Source organism: Oncorhynchus keta, unplaced genomic scaffold (genome assembly GCF_023373465.1).
Source record: "Oncorhynchus keta strain PuntledgeMale-10-30-2019 unplaced genomic scaffold, Oket_V2 Un_contig_6213_pilon_pilon, whole genome shotgun sequence".
Lineage (NCBI taxonomy): Eukaryota > Metazoa > Chordata > Actinopteri > Salmoniformes > Salmonidae > Oncorhynchus > Oncorhynchus keta.
In genome coordinates, this window is record NW_026288737.1 from 82,501 (window position 1) to 96,963 (window position 14,463).

Genomic DNA, 14,463 nt, shown 5'->3' on the forward strand with positions numbered 1-14,463 from the left:
CTCAGGACATTTTTCTCCCCGGAGGAGATACTTACTTCTCTCATTGAGTGCTGAGATATTTCAGCGCTCCACAGGGAAGAGTCGGACAGAAGCCTTCAGGAAAAACCAAACAAATGACAATGGATCTCTCTCAGCCTACCCATCATCCGGTAGCCACCGTCTCCTCTGTCTCTCTCTCTGTACCAGTGTAATTCAGAAATCAGCACTCTCTCCTTCACTGTATGGAGGACAAGGGTGTGAGAGAGTGAAAGTTCTGTCCTGCCTGGTGTGTTTGGGAAAGAATCCTTGCTGTTTCCTTCCAGCTCAGAATGCTTTGGTAATGGATCCATTGAGCCATGGTTAGTGCTATTTGGCATCCTTGTGACATCTCTACACTAACCTTAACCCCTACCCTCACCTAACCTTAACCATAACCCTTACCTTACTTCTTATGGCTGCAGGGTCAGTATTGAGTAGCTTGGATGACAGTTGCCCAGAGGTGCCCAGAATAAACGGCCTGCTCCTCAGTCCCAGTTGCTAATATATGCATATTATTATTAATATTGGATAGAAAACACTCTGAAGTTTCTAAAACTGTTTGAATGATGTCTGTGAGTATAACAGAACTCATATGGCAGGCAAAACCTGAGATGAAATCCAAACTCTACACACAAAGGAATTCTCCAGTTGGAGAACTCTCCACAACACCCTAAAAGATTGATTCTATACTTAGTTTGACAAGTTTCTTCTGACCTGTAATATAACTTTTTGAAGTTTTTGTCCGACATTCGGATGGACCTGCACAGCGTTTTGTATACCTAAGCCCTAACAAAAGTAGCTACATGGACATAAATAATGGACATTATCGAACAAATCAAGCATTTATTGTGGAACTAGGATTCCTGGGAGTGCATTCTGATGAAGATCATCAAAGGTAAGGTCAAAGGGTACTTAACCTTGATTTCAATTGAAGGCACTTTGATATAGACAGATTTTTTTATTCTTTTAATAGAGATCAGCCTTCATCGCCACTTAAAGAGATAGTTTGAGGAGACTGTTTTAAGACATTTTAAGTTTTTACCTAATGTCAGAGTTTTGCAAACCGAACAGCTTCCCTTGGAACAAGAACAAGAAAGAATGCATTTAATTAGTCGATGTTCATGGTGAGGATGACAGGTGACAACCCGTACTGCCGTACAACGCTGGATGCCTCTCCTTCATCACGCCGTCTGGTCCAGGCAGACAGCTGTGTCTTCATTAGCACACAAAAGGAGCTCCAGGCTGAGGCTTCTAGGCTAATTATATTACAATGTGGCTCACTTCGTAGTCTAAATAAACCCTACGGTGCTCGGGCCTCAAATGCAGCAAGCTTTTTAAAGGCCGGTCACACCACTAATTGGCTCCTTCATGGAATTTAAGAAGACTGCAGGACCTGCTGGCATTAAACCCGTTACATACGACCCATTTCATTAGACTCCAATGCCACATATGCTGTAGGATACACAGGGGCTTTTGACTCCTACTGAAATTGGTGATTTGGCTGATGGAGATATCTAGTTTTTTTTACCCATTATCTGCTAATCATTCATGGAGCTACAACTAGTTGGGTATCCACTTTTATGATAATGGTTATATAATCGGTTTTTGTGAGCTGAAGAGAACGACAGAGAACAGCACGGACAGCCTGTTCCTGAGACGATTAGGTGACTGATGTTTTGTTTTTTCTCCCATGACCCTTAGAGGAAAAGTGGTGGATTTCAACACAGGAGTTGTTTTCTGTTTTGAGCAGCAGATTGAAATGACTGAGCTAATCTGTACAGGCATGAATGGATAACGCTCCCCTCATTAGTGAGCGAACAAATGATCCAGAAACCAAACCTCGTCAGGCTGTTGTTGCTTGAATTTGCTAATTATTCTCCCTAACACGCTCCACAGTTCCATTTCCTTGCATCTTCTCATTGCTGTGATCATATTGCTTTCTTTCACTCCATTGTCTGGCCTCACTACCATCGCTCCATGTTATCCAATGGGATGATATAGTCTATCAATCCTGTCATTTTTAATGATTTTTTCATCTCTGTTTAGCACAGTCAATCTCCCGCCACCAAGTCACATACTGTAGGGATGATACTGTACTTATTGTGATAGTGTTTTTTTATATTTGATCACGCCAGGTCCAATGGGAGTGTATAAACCCCAAGTATCAGATGAAGAAGAAGAATTACAAGAACTCTGGTATCGTCATTCTCAATCAGTGCAAGGTGATTCACGACTCTCTCTCATTCACACACTCATTCCATCCTTCCTCCGCCCACCACTTTCTCTAACCTGATGTCTAAGTCTCATTGGCAGACGGTTCCAGAACATTTATCATCCTGTTACTGTTATGGATGTGAAGGATGGTTGTGATCAGATGGAATCTGACTAATATGACATTTCTTCCATCTGCTGAACCCACGGATGACCTTAAAATTAGTGTAATTAGGGACAACTATGTCTGCATGGAGACACTGTGGAATAGCTAATGATGTTTTTAAATGCAGACATATTCCCATTAAATAAGTGCTGGCCTTTCTCAGTGTCTTTATTGGCAGATTGCTACTTACCAAGACAATCTATTATATTGAGAAGATAGTCGAGTGACCGCTCCAACAAAGGAAATAAACTCAGCAAAAAAATAAATGTCCTTTTTCAGGACTCTGTCTTTCAAAGGCAATTAGTATAAATCCAAATAACTTACAGATCTTCATTGTAAAGGGTTTAACCTCTTGCTCCCTACCTGACACGCAGGCGTCCCATCTAGACATCTGAAATGCAAATGCGCTACGCTAAATGCTAATAGCACTCGTTAAAACTCAAACGTTCATTAAAATACACATCCAGGGTATTGAATTAAAGCTACACTCGTGAATCCAGGCAACAAGTCAGATTTTTTAAATGCTTTTCGGCGAAAGCATGAGAAGCTGTTATCTGATAGCATGTAACACCCCAAAAGACCCGCAGGGGACGTAAACAAAATAATTTGCATAGTCGGCGCGACACAAACGCACAAATAAAATATAAAACATTCATTACCTTTGACCATCTTCTTTGTTGGCACTCGAAGATGTCCCATAAACACTATTGGGTCTTTTTTTCTCGATTAAATCGGTCCATATATAGCCTAGATATCGATCTGAAGACTGTGTGATCAACGAAAAAAATAGCGTTTTATAACGTAACGTCATTTTTAAATTAAAAAGTTGATGATAAACTTTCACAAAACACTTCTAAATACTTTTGTAATGCAACTTTAGGTATTAGTAACGTTAATAAGCGATCAAATTGATCACGAGGCAATGTATATTCTATAGCTGTACGTCTGGGAAATAATGTCCGGTAAATCTCAGCAAAATATCCGGTCGGAGACAGGAAGAACTGCTCTGCCTTGTGTCTGTTTGACCAAGAAACAAATAGTAGGCAAATGACAAGACTCTTGACATCGTGTGGAAGCTGTAGGTATTGCAAACCTCAGCCCCATTTAATGTGGTTCACGTTTAACAATTGTTGAAGTGTGCATGGATGTATTTTCGCATTTAAAGTGATCAGATTTTCCTGCACTTTTCGATGAAACGCACGTTCTGTTATAGTCACAGCCGTGATTTAACCAGTTTTATAAACGTCTGAGTGTTTTCTATCCACACATACTAATCATATGCATGTACTATATTCCTGGCATGAGTAGCAGGGTGCTGAAATGTTGCGCGATTTTTAACAGAATGTTCGAAAAAGTAGGGGTAGGAGTAACAGGTTAAACACGGTTTCCCATGCGTGTTCAATGAATCATAAACAATTAATGAACATGCACCTGTGGAATGGTCGTTGAGAAACTAACAGCTTACAGATGGTAGGTAATTAAGGTCACAGTTATGAAAACTTAGGACATTAAAGAGGCCTTTCTACTGTCTCTGAAAAACACCAAAGAAAGATGTCCAGGGTCCCTGCTCATCATGAGGACTGCAGATGTGGCCATGGTAATAAATTGCAATGTCCATACTGTGAGATGCCTAAGACAGCACTACAGGGAGACAGGGTGGACAGCTGACCGTCCTCGCAGTGGCAGACCACATGTAACAACACCTGCACAGGATCGGTACATCCGAACATCGCACCTGTCACATGAGTTGACGCTGGAGAGGAAGCAGGTGCAGGGCGTAAAACATTGAATAAATAACGGACATGGAACAGAGACAGGAACAGCGACAGAAAACAATACAATGCAGCAGGGAACAGAGCTGCGGAACTGACAAACATAGTGGGAGAAATTAACAGGTGATAAGTGAGTCCAGGTGAGTCCAATAACGCTGATGCGCATAGCGAGGGAAGGCAGGTGTGTGTGATGGATGGCAGGAGTGCATGATGCAGGGCAACCTGGGGCCTTCAAGTGCCAGGGGAGAAAGAGCGGGAGCAGACATGACAACACTTGTGGGACAGGTACAGGATGGCAACAACTGCCCGAGTTACACCAGGAACGCACAATCCCTCCATCAGTGCTCCAGACTGTCCGCAATCGGCTGAGAGGCTGGACTGAGGCTTGTAGACCTGTTGTAAGGCAGGTCCTCACCAGACATCACCCGGCAACAACGTCACCTATGGGCACAAACCTACCGTCGCTGGACCAGACAGGGCTGGCAAAAAGTGCTCTTCACTGAGTGTTACACCGAGGCCTGTACTCTGGAGCGGGATCGATTTGGAGGTGGAGGGTCTGTAGTAGTCTTGGGGGATGTGTTGCAGCATCATCAGACTGAGCTTGTTGTCATTGCAGGCAATCTTAACACTGTGCGTTACATGGAAGACATCCTCCTCTCTCATGTGGTACCCTTCGTGGAGCTCATTCTGACATGACCCTCCAGCATGACAATACCACAGCCATACTGCTTGGATCTCATACAGCCCGGATCTCAATCCCATTGAGCACGTCTGGGACCTGTTGATCAGGGGTGAGGGCTAGGGCCAATTTCCCCAGAAATGTCCAGGATCTTGCAGGTGCCTTGGTGGAAGAGTGTGGTAACATCTCACAGCAAGAACTGGCAAATCTGGTGCAGTCCAGGAGGAGGACACATTATTCAATTTCTGTTAGTCACATGTCTGTGGAACTTGTTTGGTTTATGTTTCAGTTGTTGAATCTTGTTATGTTTAAACAAATATTTGCACGTTAATTAAGTTTGCTGAAAAAACGCAGTTGACAGTGAGAGGACGTTTCTTTTTGCTGAGTTTACATGTTCTCAAAGATGGGAGGCAGGTGGGAGGAGGCGAGATAAAGTGGAAGGATTCTAGCTAATGAGAGGGCAGATACGTGTGTGAACAACAGGCACAACTAAGTCGTATTTCCTAAAGTTGCGGAATTCCATGTTCATCCACTTATATAATTTGTAACAGCCTAAACATTATTTAACTTCTGTTAGATTAAATAAGCCTCGTAATTTGACACACTCGCATAGACCAACAAAAGGCTTATCTCACGTAGACAGATTTTGGCCAGGTAAATCCCCACTTCTTCCTCTCTGATATTTCCCAACACTGGCCAACATGTGACACCAGTTGTAACAGAGACATAATGAACAACACCCACAGCCAGCTGCTTTCTCAAAGCTAATGGCTAACATGCTAAACTAGCTGCTTTGTAAGTGGCTGGAATAAGGGATAAGATGTTCCTAAGTGGTCAGTTACTGTGTCTGTCATGTCATCCCCAAGTGATTGGTGCCAATTCTCACTGTGGGTAGCTGAGGTCCCCCGCCCTCAACTGCTGTCTCCCATCCACAGATCATCAAGATGCACTCCTTCCTGGATTACATCATGGGAGGCTGTCAGATCCAGTTTACAGTGAGTTCACACTGACACTCACACTAACATGCATGACTCACACATTCACTCACAGGATGCCAAAATGTATTCAAATACACAAAAATAATGCATATGACTTTTTAAAAAATGGCACTGCCCTCATTATTCTCTTTTTAGTTGGGTGACGTATATGTGACAGACTGGGTTTTAACCAGGGTCATGTGTGTGCCACAAGACTGAGTTAGCCTGCCGAGTTTAAGCCTAGGCATTAGCTTAGGAGCTTACATAAATAATCCTCTTTTGTTCTGATAGTGAGAATGGTTCATTTTCACCACCTGGGAAACAAACCTCTGCCTGCTGCAGCTTTTCAAGAATCCCTTTCTCCCAGCTGTGAACACGTGGGTTCTAGTTATCTGTTGTTTTTCTGGATAAGGGATGCCCTCTGCCCCCTGCCTGTAAATAGTGTTTGTGTGAAACTACTTCTCAAGGGAGGTCTTATTGAGGTACATTTAATTGACCAGGAAGTGTTTGCTCTTATGATACACTAACGTTTCCTTTTATTCCTACCACCTAAAAGGCGACCGTGGTTGATGTTGACATTTAAATGGGCTCCATACTTCCTTCAGATCCCTTAGCGAGAGTGTTAGGCTCTCTCTCTGTGCCAGGCTAAACAACAAATGAGAAACGTTCTGCCTCTAACCGTTTCTAACGAGGAACAATGTATCCATAGATCACAGACGTGAGAGGAAGAATCAAAGAGATGACTGACTTTAAATGAGGATAAAAAGAATAAGAGATGACAAAAAGAGAGAGGGGGAACAAGCCCAACAGAGTAGAAGAGGATAGCAGAGCAGACAGAGTGGGATGGTGTATGTGTCAGAGTGAGGGAGAGGTGTAAAGGGAAGGTGGGATGGTGTATGTGTCAGAGTGAGAGGTGTAAAGGAAGGTAGGATGGTGTAAGTGAGGAGAGGTGGGAGGTGGGATGGTGTGTGTCAGAGTGAGGGAGAGGTGTAAAGGAAAGGTGTGGATGGTGTGTGTGTCAGAGTGAGAGGTGTAAAGGGAAGGTGGGATGGTGTGTGTGTCAGAGTGAGAGGTGTAAAAGGAAGGTGGGATGGTGTATGTGTCAGAGTGAGGGAGAGGTGTAAAGGAAGGTGGGAGGTGGGTGTGTGTCAGAGTGAGTGTAAAGAGGTGTAAGGGAAGGTGGGAGGGGTGTGTGTGTCAGAGTGAGAGGTGTAAAGGGAAGGTGGGATGGTGTGTGTGTCAGAGTGAGAGGTGTGTAAAAGGAAGGGGGATGGTGTGTGTGTCAGAGTGAGAGGTGTAAAGGAAGGTGGGATGGTGTATGTGTCAGAGTGAGAGGTGTAAAGGGAAGGTGGGATGGTGTGTGTGTCAGAGTGAGAGGTGTAAAGGAAGGTGGGATGGTGTGTGTCAGAGTGAGAGGTGTAAAGGGAAGGTGGGATGGTGTATGTGTCAAGTGAGAGGTGTAAATGGAAGGTGGGATGGTGTATGTGTCAGAGTGAGAGGTGTAAAGGAAGGTGGGATGGTGTATGTGTCAGAGTGAGAGGTGTAAAGGAAGGTGGGATGGATGGTGTATGTGTCAGAGTGAGTCAAGTGTAAAGGGAAGGTGGGATGGTGTATGTGTCAGAGTGAGAGGTGTAAAGGGAAGGTGGGATGGTGTGTGTGTCAGAGTGAGAGGTGTAAAGGGAAGGTGGGATGGTGTATGTGTCAGAGTGAGAGTGTAAAGGAAGGTGGGATGTGTATGTGTCAGAGTGAGAGGTGTAAAAGGAAGGTGGGATGGTGTGTGTGTCAGAGTGAGAGGTGTAAATGGAAGGTGGGATGGTGTATGTGTCAGAGTGAGAGGTGTAAAGGGAAGGTGGGATGGTGTATGTGTCAGAGTGAGAGGTGTAAAAGGAAGGTGGGATGGTGTATGTGTCAGAGTGAGAGGTGTAAAGGGAAGGTGGGATGGTGTATGTGTCAGAGTGAGGGAGAGGTGTAAAGGGAAGGTGGGATGGTGTATGTGTCAGAGTGAGAGGTGTAAAGGAAGGTGGGATGGTGTATGTGTCAAGTGAGAGGTGTAAAGGAGGGTAAAGGAAGGTGGGATGGTGTGTGTGTCAGAGTGAGAGGTGTAAAGGGAAGGTGGGATGGTGTATGTGTCAGAGTGAGAGGTGTAAAGGGAAGGTGGGATGGTGTATGTGTCAGAGTGAGTAAAGGGAAGGTGAATGGAAGGTGGGATGGTGTGTGTGTCAGAGTGAGAGGTGTAAAGGGAAGGTGGGATGGTGTATGTGTCAGAGTGAGAGGTGTAAAGGGAAGGTGGGATGGTGTATGTGTCAGAGTGAGAGGTGTAAAGGGAAGGTGGGATGGTGTATGTGTCAGAGTGAGAGGTGTAAAGGGGAAGGTGGGATGGTGTATGTGTCAGAGTGAGAGGTGTAAAGGAAGGTGGGATGGTGTATGTGTCAGAGTGAGGGAGAGTGTAAAGGAAGGTGGGATGGTGTATATGTCAGAGTGAGAGGTGTAAAGGAAAGGTGGGATGGTGTATGTGTCAGAGTGAAGGTGGGAGGTGTAAAGGAAAGGTGGGATGGTGTATGTGTCAGAGTGAGAGGTGTAAAGGGAAGGTGGGATGGTGTATGTGTCAGAGTGAGAGGTGTAAAGGGAAGGTGGGATGGTGTGTGTGTCAGAGTGAGAGAGGTGTAAAGGGAAAGGTGGGATGGTGTATATGTCAGAGTGAGAGGTGTAAAGGGAAGGTGGGATGGTGTATGTGTCAGAGTGAGGAGAGGTGTAAAGGAAGGTGGGATGGTGTGTGTGTCAAGGAGAGGTGTAAAGGGAAGGTGGGATGGTGTATGTGTCAGAGTGAGAGGTGTAAAGGGAAGGTGGGATGGTGTGTGTGTCAGAGTGAGAGTGTAAAAGGAAAGGTGGGATGGTGTATGTGTCAGAGTGAGAGGTGTAAAGGGGAAGGTGGGATGGTGTGTGTGTCAGAGTGAGAGGTGTAAAGGAAAGGTGGGATGGTGTATGTGTCAGAGTGAGAGGTGTAAAGGGAAAGGTGGGATGGTGTATGTGTCAGAGTGAGAGGTGTAAAGGAAGGTGGGATGGTGTATGTGTCAGAGTGAGAGGTGTAAAAGGAAGGTGGGATGGTGTATGTGTCAGAGTGAGAGGTGTAAAAGGAAGGTGGGATGGTGTATGTGTCAGAAGTGAGAGGTGTAAAGGAAGGTGGGATGGTGTATGTGTCAAGTGAGAGGTGTAAAGGAAGGTGGGATGGTGTGTGTGTCAGAGTGAGAGGTGTAAAGGAAGGTGGGATGGTGTATGTGTCAGAGTGAGAGGTGTAAAGGAAGGTGGGATGGTGTATGTGTCAGAGTGAGAGGTGTAAAGGAAGGTGGGATGGGTGTGTGTCAGAGTGAGAGGTGTAAATGGAAGGTGGGATGGTGTATGTGTCAGAGTGAGGTGGAGGTGTAAAGGGAAGGTGGGATGGTGTATGTGTCAGAGTGAGAGGTGTAAAGGGAAGGTGGGATAGTGTATGTGTCAGAGTGAGAGGTGTAAAGGAAAGGTGGGATGGTGTATGTGTCAGAGTGAGGAGAGGTGTAAAGGGAAGGTGGGATGGTGTATGTGTCAGAGTGAGAGGTGTAAAGGGAAGGTGGGATGGTGTATGTGTCAAGTGAGAGGTGTAAAGGAAGGTGGGATGGTGTATGTGTCAGAGTGAGAGGTGTAAAGGAAAGGTGGGATGGTGTATATGTCAGTGAGAGTGAGAGGTGTAAAGGGGAAGGTGGGATGGTGTATGTGTCAAGTGAGAGGTGTAAAGGAAGGTGGGATGGTGTATGTGTCAAGTGAAAGGTGTAAAGGGAAGGTGGGATGGTGTATGTGTCAGAGTGAGAGAGTGTAAAGGGAAGGTGGGATGGTGTATATGTCAAGTGAGAGGTGTAAAGGAAGGTGGGATGGTGTATATGTCAGAGTGAGAGGTGTAAGGAAAGGTGGGATGGTGTATGTGTCAGAGTGAGAGGTGTAAAGGAAGGTGGGATGGTGTGTGTGTCAAGTGAGAGGTGTAAAGGAAAGGTGGGATGGTGTATGTGTCAGAAGTGAGAGAGGTGTAAAGGGGAAGGTGGGATGGTGTATGTGTCAAGTGAGAGGTGTAAAGAGGAAAAGGTGGGATGGTGTATGTGTCAGAGTGAGAGGTGTAAAGGGAAGGTGGGATGGTGTATGTGTCAGAGTGAGAGGTGTAAAGGAAGGTGGGATGGTGTGTGTGTCAGAGTGAGAGGTGTAAAGGGGAAGGTGGGATGGTGTATGTGTCAGAGTGAGAGGTGTAAAGGGAAGGTGGGATGGTGTATGTGTCAGAGTGAGAGGTGTAAAGGGAAGGTGGGATGGTGTATGTGTCAGAGTGAGAGGTGTAAAGGGAAGGTGGGATGTGTGTGTGTGTCAGAGTGAGAGGTGTAAAGGGTAAAGGTGGGATGGTGTATGTGTCAGAGTGAGAGGTGTAAAGGGAAGGTGGGATGGTGTATGTGTCAGAGTGAAGGTGTAAAGGAGAGGGAGAGGTGTAAAGGAAGGTGGGATGGTGTATGTGTCAGAGTGAGAGGTGTAAAGGGAAGGTGGGATGGTGTATGTGTCAGAGTGAGAGGTGTGTAAAGGGAAGGTGGGATGTGTGTGTCAGAGTGAGAGGTGTAAATGGAAGGTGGGATGGTGTATGTGTCAGAGTGAGAGGTGTAAAGGGAAGGTGGGATGGTGTATGTGTCAGAGTGAGAGGTGTAAAGGAAGGTGGGATGGTGTGTGTGTCAGAGTGAGAGGTGTAAAGGAAGGTGGGATGGTGTATGTGTCAGAGTGAGAGGTGTAAAGGAAGGTGGGATGGTGTGTGTGTCAGAGTGAGAGGGAAGGTGGGTGTAAATGGAAGGTGGGATGGTGTATGTGTCAAGTGAGAGATGTAAAGGGAAGGTGGGATGGTGTGTGTGTCAGAGTGAGGGAGGTGTAAAGGAAGAGGTGGGATGGTGTATGTGTCAGAGTGAGGGAGAGGTGTAAAGGGAAGGTGGGATGTGTGTGTGTCAGAGGGAGGGAGAGGTGTAAAGGGAAGGTGGGATGGTGTGTGTGTCAGAGTGTGTCAGGTGTAAAGGAAGGTGGGATGGTGTATGTGTCAGAGTGAGTGGAGAGGTGTAAAGGGAAGGTGGGATGGTGTGTGTGTTAGAGGGAGAGGTGTAAAGGGAAGGTGGGATGGTGTATATGTCAGAAGTGAGGAGAGGTGTAAAGGGAAGGTGGGATGGTGTGTGTGTCAGAGGGAGAGGTGTAAAGGGAAGGTGGGATGGTGTATGTGTCAAGTGAGAGGTGTAAAGGAAAGGTGGGATGGTGTATGTGTCAGAGTGAGAGGTGTAAAGGAAGGTGGGATGGTGTATGTGTCAGAGTGAGAGGTGTAAAGGGAAGGTGGGATAGTGTATGTGTCAGAGTGAGAGGTGTAAAGGGAAGGTGGGATGGTGTATGTGTCAGAGTGAGAGGTGTAAAGGAAGGTGGGATGGTGTATGTGTCAGAGTGAGAGGTGTAAAGGGAAGGTGGGATAGTGTATGTGTCAGAGTCAGAGGTGTAAAGGGAAAGGTGGGATGGTGTATGTGTCAGAGTGAGAGGTGTAAAGGAAGGTGGGATGGTCTATGTGTCAGAGTGAGAGGTGTAAAGGGAAGGTGGGATGGTGTGTGTGTCAGAGTGAGAGGTGTAAAGGGAAAGGTGGGATGGTGTGTGTGTCAGAGGGAGAGGTGTAAAGGGAAGGTGGGATGGTGTATGTGTCAGAGTGAGAGGTGTAAAGGAAAGGTGGGATGGTGTATGTGTCAGAGTGAGAGGTGTAAAGGGAAGGTGGGATGGTGTGTGTGTCAAGTGAGAGGTGTAAAGGGAAGGTGGGATGGTGTGTGTGTCAGAGTGAGAGGTGTAAAGGAAGGTGGGATGGTGTATGTGTCAGAGTGAGAGGTGTAAAGGAAGGTGGGATGTGTGTGTGTCAGAGTGAGGGAGAGGTGTAAAGGGAAGGTGGGATGGTGTATGTGTCAGAGTGAGAGGTGTAAAGGGAAGGTGGGATGTGTGTGTGTCAGAGTGAGAGGTGTAAAGGGAAGGTGGGATGGTGTGTGTGTCAGAGTGAGAGGTGTAAAGGGAAGGTGGGATGGTGTGTGTGTCAGAGTGAGAGGTGTAAAGGGAAGGTGGGATGGTGTATGTGTCAGAGTGAGAGGTGTAAAGGAAGGTGGGATGGTGTGTGTGTCAGAGTGAGAGGTGTAAAGGGAAAGGTGGGATGGTGTGTGTGTCAGAGTGAGGAGGTGTAAAGGAAGGTGGGATGGTGTGTGTGTCAGAGTGATAGGTGTAAAGGGAAGGTGGGATGGTGTATGTGTCAGAGTGAGAGGTGTAAAGGGAAGGTAGGATGGTGTATGTGTCAAGTGAGAGTGTAAAGGGAAGGTGGGATGGTGTATGTGTCAGAGTGAGAGGTGTAAAGGGAAGGTGGGATGGTGTGTGTGTCAGAGTGATAGGTGTAAAGGGAAGGTGGGATGGTGTATGTGTCAGAGTGAGAGGTGTAAATGGAAGGTGGGATGGTGTATGTGTCAGAGTGAGAGGTGTAAAGGGAAGGTGGGATGGTGTATGTGTCAGAGTGAGGAGAGGTGTAAAGGGAAGGTGCATACATTTGAGGTAATTGAGTCAAACTCCCCTTTGATTACCACTTGTCTTCCCAGGTAGCTATTGATTTCACCGCCTCGAACGGGGATCCTCACAACAGCTGCTCTCTACACTACATCCATCCATACCAGCCTAACGAGTACCTCAAAGCTCTGGTCGCTGTAGGGGAGATCTGCCAGGATTACGACAGGTGAGGCCAATCGTTAACAGCTATTATATCAAATGTTGTGCAATGACTGTTGCTCGTGACTTCAATGTTGATTCCTCCTCTCCTGAAAAAAAAAACTTTTCAAAGTTTGTGTGTGAAAGTTTCCTCTAGTTGGAGGTAAACCCAGGCCCTGCATGTCCCCAGGTACCCTCATTTGTTGACTTCTGTGATCGAAAAAGTATTGGTTTTATGCATGTGAACATCAGAAGCCTCCTCCCTAAGTTTGTTTTACTCACTGCTTTAGCACACTCTGCTAACCCTGATGTCCTTGCCGTGTCTGAATCCTGGCTCAGGAAGGCCACCAAAAATTCAGAGATTTCCATACCCAACTATAACATCTTCCGTCAAGATAGAACTGCCAAAGGGGCGGAGTCGCAGTCTACTGCAGAGATAGCCTGCAAAGTAATGTCATACTTTCCAGGTCCATACCCAAACAGTTCGAACTACTAATTTTGAAAATTACTCTCTCCAGAAACAAGTCTCTCACTGTTGCCGCCTGCTACCGACCCCGTCAGCTCCCAGCTGTGCCCTGACACCATTTGTGAATTGATCGCCCCCATCTAGCTTCAGAGTTTGTTCTGTTAGGTGACCTAAACTGGGATATGCTTAACACCCCGGCAGTCCTACAATCTAAGCTAGATGCCCTCAATCTCACTCAAATCATCAAGGAACCCACCAGGTACAACCCTAACTCTGTAAACAAGGGCACCCTCATAGACGTCATCCTGACCAACTGGCCCTCCAAATATACCTCCGCTGTCTTCAACCAGGATCTCAGCGATCACTGCCTCATCGCCTGTATCCGCCACGGAGCCGCAGTCAAACGACCACCCCTCATCACTGTCAAACGCTCCCTAAAACACTTCTGTGAGCAGGCCTTTCTAATCGACCTGGCCCGTGTATCCTGGAAGGACTTTGACCTCATCCCGTCAGTTGAGGATGCCTGGTCATTCTTTAAAAGTAACTTCCTCACCATTTTAGATAAGCATGCTCCGGTCAAAAAATGCAGAACCAAGAACAGATACAGCCCTTGGTTCACTCCAGACCTGACTGCCCTCGACCAGCACAAAAACATCCTGTGGCAGACTGCAATAGCATCGAATAGCCCCGTGATATGCAACTGTTCAGGGGAAGTCAGGAACCAATACACGCAGTCAGTCAGGAAAGCTAAGGCCAGCTTCTTCAGGCAGAAGTTTGCATCCTGTAGCTCCAACTCCAAAAAGTTCTGGGACACTGTGAAGTCCATGGAGAACAAGAGCACCTCCTCCCAGCTGCCCACTGCACTGAGGCTAGGAAACACGGTCTCCACCGATAAATCCATGATTATCGAAAACTTCAATAGGCACTTCTCAACGGCTGGCCATGCCTTCCGCCTGGCTACTCCAACCTCGGCCAACAGCTCCACCCCCCCGTAGTTCCTCACCCAAGCCTCTCCAGGTTCTCCTTTACCCAAATCCAGATAGCAGATGTCCTGAAAGAGCTGCAAAACCTGGACCCGTACAAATCAGCTGGGCTTGACAATCTGGACCCGCTATTTCTGAAACTATCTGCCGCCATTGTCGCAACCCCTATTACCAGCCTGTTCAACCTCTCTTTCATATCGTCTGAGATCCCCAAGGATTGGAAAGCTGCCGCAGTCATCCCCCTCTTCAAAGGGGAGACACCCTGGACCCAAACTGCTATAGACCTATATCCATCCTGCCCTGCCTATCTAAGGTCTTGAAAGCCAAGTCAACAAACAGGTCACTGACCATCTCGAATCCCCCGTACCTTCTCCGCTGTGCAATCTGGTTTCCGAGCCGGTCACGGGTGCACCTCAGCCACACTCAAGGTACTAAATGATA

General features: G+C 46.6%; 1 pseudogene; it reads left to right on the top strand.

Annotated features, from left to right (window-relative positions):
- Positions 1-14,463, top strand: part of LOC127925754 (copine-4-like) — a 109,530-nt pseudogene that overhangs the window by 78,488 nt on the left and 16,579 nt on the right.